This window comes from Branchiostoma floridae, chromosome 15, assembly GCF_000003815.2.
Source record: "Branchiostoma floridae strain S238N-H82 chromosome 15, Bfl_VNyyK, whole genome shotgun sequence".
NCBI classification, from domain to species: Eukaryota; Metazoa; Chordata; class Leptocardii; order Amphioxiformes; family Branchiostomatidae; genus Branchiostoma; species Branchiostoma floridae.
This window is the reverse complement of record NC_049993.1, coordinates 4113187-4119999: the sequence shown is the minus strand read 5'-3', so window position 1 is coordinate 4119999 and position 6813 is coordinate 4113187.

Below are 6813 nucleotides of genomic sequence, written 5' to 3'. Positions count from 1 at the left end.
TGCCCTTTTGTTTTCTCGGACGTTAAAACGTGGATTATTCTGAATTTCGTCACCGTGACTGAATTGTGGCATTGCAAACCGGAAGTACATTTTTTACGTCGCATTTTGGTACCTTTATCGAGAACTTATTATATCATACAGTAGAACTCTGAGAATAGTCTACCACGTCCGGTATGAACTTCGGCTTCATGTCTTTGCCGCGCCAGCTTCAAAAGAAAGGTAAACAAATTTGACTGATATTTTCTCCGCCCACCTTTATACCAGCGTTAAAACGGTAAATACTATTGTAACATAAATAGTTTTACAACGTTGTAGCGGTGTTTAACAGAGATAGAGTCGAAGGCGCGGCAGGAAAATATTACTGAGTGAATACTGAGCGAATTTTCAGCATATGGAGCGCCGAAGCCACCAACTTTTTTGCCTTGCCGGGCGCCGAACTCGGGCGCGAGGCGTCTCAAGCTTGTTGAGGCCCGGGGAAATTTTGACCCTCTGAAACGCCATTTCCGGCATTTGGACGAACAAATTTCACTGATAGTCCGAGCAAACAATTTTTCCTAGGCCCTCCCCCCCGCTCAAATTTTTTTTTCCTAGGCCCTCCCCCTGGCTCAAATTTTTTTTCCTAGACCCATCCCCCCCTCCGACGACCGCCCCCCCCGCTAAATATCGACCAGTTCCTTAGTGCCCAGTTACTCAGTGTAAAATTAGCGTAGCGGATCCGCTGCTAGTATAAACTTCGACCCTTATATGTTGTTTTTGGTAACTTTTTGTCGACACATCTTGGCTTCCGGGTATCGCTCCGAGGACGCAAACAGTGAAGCGCCCCGGGCAGCTTGACCGATAATGTCATCGCTACAGGCTTTCAAAATTCATTAGGATATTGTAAGATTTTAGGTCCTACAATTTTCTTGCAAATCAGATGTTAGACCAGATGGTACATTTTTACTTCCTGTATACTGTATAGATGTAGTTCCCGGGGAAAATTTTGTTTGGAAATACGGCGTCGTTGAAAATAGTCTCTTAACTATACGTTTCAATGGGGGCGAGAAACTGGGGTGTGCCCCTAAATGTTCCATTTTCGAGCAGGGGTTATTTGAGACAGTTAAATGTTGTATGGGAAAAGGTATGGCTGAAATATGCTGTATTTGATCCTAAGCAAATGTCGGCCTTTCTAGTGTTCGTATTGTTTCTTCTTTCTTTCTTTCTCCTGTCGCGATCGTTAAAGTGATTCCTCTCCGTCGTTCCTGCACCGAATGACCTGAAATTTGGCTGAAATTCGTTAAGGCAGATTAAATACATGTAATATCTTTACATAACCTTTAATCATCCTTATATGTGCCGTATATGAAAGGGGTATTGCTTATGTACAGAAAACATCTACAGGGTTTGAACCGACCATACGACATATAACAGATACAATTCTTTCCGATATCTTTCCGTACATTTGAGCTGACTTTACATAAAAGGGGGGAGGTTTAAGCAAACCTCCCCCCTTTTATGTATAGGTGGAAAAAAGATGTCGGAAAGGTAGCGTTAATCATTACTTGAAGAAGAGGCATTACTTTTACCAAATTAAGAGTATTTTCCGCTCAATATACCACATGCGCCGTTCACTAAAGCAGCGGCTTCAAATGAATAGCTCCTGCTGGGTTTGTGTGTTAAGTTTAACCAAGACAAGCAAATCTCCTATGTGAAAGCTACATATAAGAGATACAATCTTTCCGATGTCTTTCCGTTACATTTGAGCTGACTTTACATAAAAGGGGGAGGTTTAAGCAAACCTCCCCCCTTTTATGTATAGGTGGAAAAAAGGTGTCGGAAAGGTAGCGTTAATCATTATTTGAAGAAGAGGCATTGCTTTTACCAAATTAAGAGTATTTTCCGCTTAATATAGCACATGCGCCGTCCACTAAAGCAGCAGCTTCAAATGAATAGCTCTTGCTGTGTTAGCGTGTTAAGTTTAACAAAGAACAGCAAATCTTGTCCTGTGTGAAAGCTACGCAAGTCGAACAATGTTGGAATCACGACAATCGCCATCTCGTTGTTGGTGCACAGCTATCAAAATGGCTGCTTCTCTGTAGAAGTCTCGGTAGGACTGTGAGTTCTCGACGCGAACTGTCTTGGCGGCAACGGCGAGCTCTCCCTTAGACGTGCGCAGTTTTCCTTTTCTGACTAGTCCAAACATTCCTTCTCCTATCAGGGCACCAGGAGTAAGATGTTTGATCTTCTTCTCCCAACGTCCCAGCCATCCCGGCTGTAGACTCTGTGCTAGATCCTGCTCCATTCTCCTCAGCTCGAAAAGTATCTTGTCTTCCTCGCCTGTGTCGGGCACGGAGCAAGCCAAAAAGCCCGTTTTGTAGAGAACTGCCATCACTATGGCAACAAGTAAGACTAAGGAGCCCAGTGGGACCAGACTTTCTAGCAGCGGTTCATCTCTGCTTGTCTGCCATTGATCACAGTCCGGTCCCAACCATGGCGTCATACATGCGCAGCTGCCATCCACGTCGTCACATGTAGCATTGTTCTTACAGGTACAAACTTGATGTACAACCGAACCGACCGATTGGACACGGTTTGCTACAATTTGCTCCTTCTTTGCCTGGAGCACAGCTGGTAACATTGAGCACAAACGTGACAGATTTACCTTCAAAGTTTATCCACCGACAGAAACTTACCTTTCAAACCACTCAGACACGTTCTGGTCTGGAGCTCGTGTAGAATGGCTCACGCTGTTGTTGTGTACATGTAGGGTGGTAGCTGATCATATTGTTACAGGTTTGCAATAGACAAACCTGTATTGGCTTCGTTAGCGTCCTTGGGCATCACCATATTGTCTCAAGGGAGTGTTACATTTAGTCCCAAGGGAGTCTTTGTATGATGGCAAGAGGTGTCGCAATTTCGACGTGTTAACGAATGACTGCCTACAGCAAATTCCAATAACTAGAAAAAAAAACGTTCACACTCGCAAACTTGGGCAAAATGCTAGCTTTTTTTAAGCAGTGGTTTAGGCTGTTGTTGTGAACATGTAGGGTGCATCTTTCAGTAGTAGTAATAGTAGTATTTTAGTAGTGCATCTTTCAGTAGCTGGTCCGTAATGCCGAGTGGTAAACGACCCGGGATTAGTCTTACCTACAGGGCGGGGCTGATTGTCTGAAGCTGGCCATTCAAATTATATCAACATTAATAATGATGATGGGGATTTATTTTAACATGGTGAATGTTTCAAAATACAAGTCAGGTCAAAGCGTATTGCACAAGAATAAGTTCCAATATATGGAAATGCTTTTTATATGACTACTACCTTATATGACTAAAGAATTAGAGTTCAAACGACTTACACGTAAAAGTAGGGGCACACAAACTGTCAATTATTCAGCATTTCGGCCACATGGCGTCAGGGACACGTCAGATAGTCTATATGCCCCCCTCCCCCGTCATATTTTTTTTTTACAGTTTTAATGCTTTCAAATTTTAGTGTTCGGTAGTTGGCTTGTGAAGATAAGGGTGGACAGGACGCGTTGTGAAAGGATGTCAGGACAATTATGTTTTTTCCACTTGCAACCTCATAAAATGACTTAAAGACAAATTGTCGAATCTGTACTCTTTCTTGTATTTTATTTTTCTAAGCTCATTACACAGAAGTCATAGAATAACATGTAGTACTCCTAAAGCTAATAAAAACATAAATACTTCCTAGGTGTTAACACATCCAAAGCCGGCCACTACAGCAAATATTGGTTTCTCATATATGAAATAAACATTCAACTGCAGTGGAGACTTGCAGTCGCCCGCCTTGCGGTCGACCGATAGATAGCACAAACAAGTCATTCAATTAAAGTGAATAATACAAGAAATAGGTATGACCACTATCTTTACAATACCACCAAGAAAATAAGAACAAAATACTGCCGGCATTACTCAGATGTAATAAAGCTCACATCCAATCAGCAACATCCAGTGGTGATAACGACCATTAAGATATAGCTGATCGGTAACTTACAACTCCTACAGCTTCTGCAGTACTTTGAGATTTTCAAACTTAAATTGCCCAAACTTGAATTGTCCATACCTTACACAGAATGACAAAACTCCCTTGGTGCTGATTAGCGACAGCTACACAGAGAGGTTCGTACGCTAAACTTTTAGTCGTAGTTATGGTCCCATAATTGTAAGCCCTCAGACAACACATTCGCCAAGTAGGCATGGCAATATTGAAATTTCTGCGAGCTTTACATTTTACCTTTGTAGGGTGTGATTTCAAATCTATTTTTTCTTTAGTTAGAACCAATCCCGAGATCTTCATCCAATGCACTTGGTCCTCCATGGCCCTTCGTAGCTCTTTAGTATCATGCAGTTTCAAAGTATCACATAGAGTCCGACTAGCATCCCACATGCCTACAACCAGTAGTTCTAAACTGAAGTCTCCACAAACCACGGACTACATTCTAATACACCGATGAAGGTAAAACATCCAGGTAATAAGATAGACAAGGTAACAGTTACTCTAATGACTCCAGATTTTCGTGAAGTCGCTGTCAGACGACAGCAGTGGATGCTGTTTGAACCGTCTGATCGTTTCCAAAATCATGTTGCCTGAATAACTGTTAGCTTCGTAATAGGCATATAGTGGTTGATGATGCCCAAAAATGTACAGGCTTTTTTCTTACATTCCATTGGAATTTTTGCACTATGCCAGGCTTATTTAAATCCCTGTATAGATGTTTGCCAACCATACGTTAATCTCTAGCCACTGTATTGCTAACGTTGCAGGATCTGAATTAAGCCAATAGATTCCTTTTACTTTCTGAACCCTGGAATATCAGCTCCGTTAGGGGCTAAAGGGTATCTCAAAAACATTACTACCACATAAGCAGCACATAGTGTCATCTAGCGTTCTCCTGGTGGCCCACAACAACGAATTAGAAATTTTTGAATCCAACCAACCAACTAACAGACTACTTTCTAACAGGATATAGGAGTTTTCCTGTACACAGCCAATTAATCTAACCTAAGCTGATGTCATACAACTTCCTCAGAGCTTCTAACTGAAGTTCTGCTTCTTTTGGGGTAGCGAGAAGCAGACCTCCAGGTATTGGCTATGGGGAAGATGTCTAACAGGCATCGAAACGTCAGCTAAGGTGAGATTAACTGGTAGGTAGACAATGTGTAAAAGAAAATTTCTATGTCCTATGATCTAATAACGTGATGAAATTATTTTCTAATCACTTTTAGTACTTTTTAATACATACAGATGCAGGTTGTCTTCCCAGCTCTCTGTTTCCTCTTAAATTTCCGATTGAATGTTTCTAAATATATATCATAGAGCCATGAAAATACATTGGTGTACGTGGCCACATACAGTGCCTTCATGGAGTGGTATTCTTGTCTTCTATTTTCGATAAGTGTTGAGGTTTTTTTGGACGTGCTCTATGTGTGGCTCTCTTCAAACACGGGACTTCTCGTCCTATTCGAGGGACGGCCTGATACGGAGATAGGTACTCATTTTCACATTAGTGAAGGGAGAGACGTCCTGCAAAGTGCCTTGAGGATTTGAACCCAGGACCTCTGAGTTCTGGGCCAAACAACCTGCCGTCACGCCACACGACCTGACATCAAATGACCCAGTGAATGCCTGAGACTGGCCCTGCCCTGTTTGATCATGACCACTGGTCACTACAGCAGCTGTAGTGCTTGGGTTGGATTCAGTGATGGCCTGAGACTGGCCCTGCCCTGTCTGATCATTACCACTGGTCACTACAACAGCTGTAGTGTTTGGGTTGGACTCAATGATAGCCTGAGACTGGCCCTGCCTTGTCTGACTATGACTGCTGGTCCTGATACTGGCCTGATACTGGCTCTCAACGTTGTACAAGGAGTTGAGCTGTGAGGCAGTCGGCCCTGTGCCATAAGATATATTACCAGTATCCAAGGATTCAGTGACAGCCTGAGACTGGCCCTGCCCTGCCTGATCATAACTACTAGCTTCCACAACAGCTGTGGTGTTTGTGTACAAGGAATTAAGCTGCGAGGCAGTCGGCCCTGAGCCATATGATAGATTTCTAGCATCAAAGGAGTTAGTGATGGCCTGAGGATTATCCTGCCCTGTCTGGCTGTCCATGTTTTTATACTGGTGATCATGACCACTGGCCACTACTGTAGCTTTGGGGTTTGTGTTGGATTTAGTGATGGCCTGAGACTGGTCCTGCCCTGTCTGATTGTGTTGCGGGGCCATATCTTCATACTGGTGATCATGGCCACTGGTTACTACAGCAGCTGTGGTGTTTGTGTTGGATTCAGTGATGGCCGGAGACTGACCCTGCCCTGCCTGTTCACGTTGTTTGTCTATATCTTCATACTGTTGATCATGGCCACTGCTTACCACAGCAGCTGTGGTGTTTGTGTTTAACTTAGTGGTGGCCTGAGACTGGCCCTGCCCTATCTGAGTATGTTGTTTGTCTACATCTTCATACTGGTGATCATGACCACTGAGCACTGCACTAACTGTGGTGTTTGTGTTGGATTCAGTGATGGCCTTAGACTGGCCCTGACTTGTATGGCTGTGTTGTTTGTCTTTATCTTCATACTGGTGATAATGACCACTGGTAATTACAGCAGCTGCGCTGTTTGTGTTGGATTCAGTAATGGCCTGAGACTGGCCCTGCCCTGTCTGATCATGATCCTTGTTTTCATAGTCATTCTGGCCACTTACCATTACAGAAACATTTTTTAGTCCCAAAGGAGGATGGCTGGTCCTCCTCTTGCACCAGATAGTGAGAATGATGGCGCCAATCAGGATAATGCCAGCTATTGAACCAC